Source organism: Suncus etruscus, chromosome 8 (genome assembly GCF_024139225.1).
Source record: "Suncus etruscus isolate mSunEtr1 chromosome 8, mSunEtr1.pri.cur, whole genome shotgun sequence".
In the NCBI taxonomy this organism is placed as follows: domain Eukaryota; kingdom Metazoa; phylum Chordata; class Mammalia; order Eulipotyphla; family Soricidae; genus Suncus; species Suncus etruscus.
The window spans coordinates 95,174,108-95,174,926 of record NC_064855.1 but is presented as its reverse complement, the minus strand read 5'-3'; the positions used below and the strand labels follow the sequence as shown (position 1 = coordinate 95,174,926).

Sequence of the window (819 nt, the reverse complement as noted above, 5' to 3'; positions counted from 1 at the left end):
TGCCAGGGAAATACTCTACCTCCATGCTTTTTCTCTGGCCCCTCTGCCTGCCTCCTTGTCCTGCCTTCCAACCACTGTAGCCTTGAACCGTTAAACCCTCGAGCCACTCCACCCTCAAGACATTCCACCCTCGAGCAACTCAGCTGTTGACTGACTGTTGAGCCTGGTGGCCAATGCTAGCAGAGCAGTGAACAGGTTAAGGATCCGTTTAACGACCTTGTTTTCTGTGGACTAGTTGTTTCGGGCCTTAGACTTAAATCTGTGAGCACTCTCAAGCACTGAGGTTGGTTCTTACTAATGTATTTCCCACCCTCTAGAGTCCAGGATTGCTGGATCCATTGCATTTGGATGAAGCCTCTCATGACTCTATGGCGCCTTAAGGTGCCCTCTATAGTCATTTTTAGCAATGAAATAGGACAGTGCGGTGACTCTGAAAGCAGGCAGTGGATGCTCATGATATTCTTTATCTCTCTTTTTTTTTTTGTCCCCCAATTCACAATACATACCCGGCAAGGGGCCTGTGTTGAGGTGTATATGGGGTGCCTTTACTGTACCTCCTCTTTCTATACAGCCAGTGTAAAGAACACAGCCTGTGGTAAGATTTGGGAGGCCTTATCTTATCTTTTATTTTTTTTTTTCTTCAGAGCAAACTAAAGTTGTTTTCTTTTTTTTAAAGTAAGAATTCATTTAAAGGACAAAATTGATTAACATAATGAGGTAAACTAATATAACATAATATAGTGACATAACATATAATATAATTGATATAATAATAATACATGTAAGTCAAAGAAAATTTCTGATTAAAAACACAATTTT

At 40.7% G+C, this 819-nt stretch overlaps 1 non-coding gene across 1 annotated transcript; it reads right to left on the bottom strand.

Annotated features, from left to right (window-relative positions):
• Positions 1-479: 479 nt before the first annotated feature.
• LOC126016574 (small nucleolar RNA SNORA51) lies at positions 480-612 on the bottom strand. The gene has a single exon (XR_007498367.1). It is a non-coding gene; the product is annotated as a small nucleolar RNA SNORA51 (small nucleolar RNA).
• Positions 613-819: the final 207 nt, after the last annotated feature.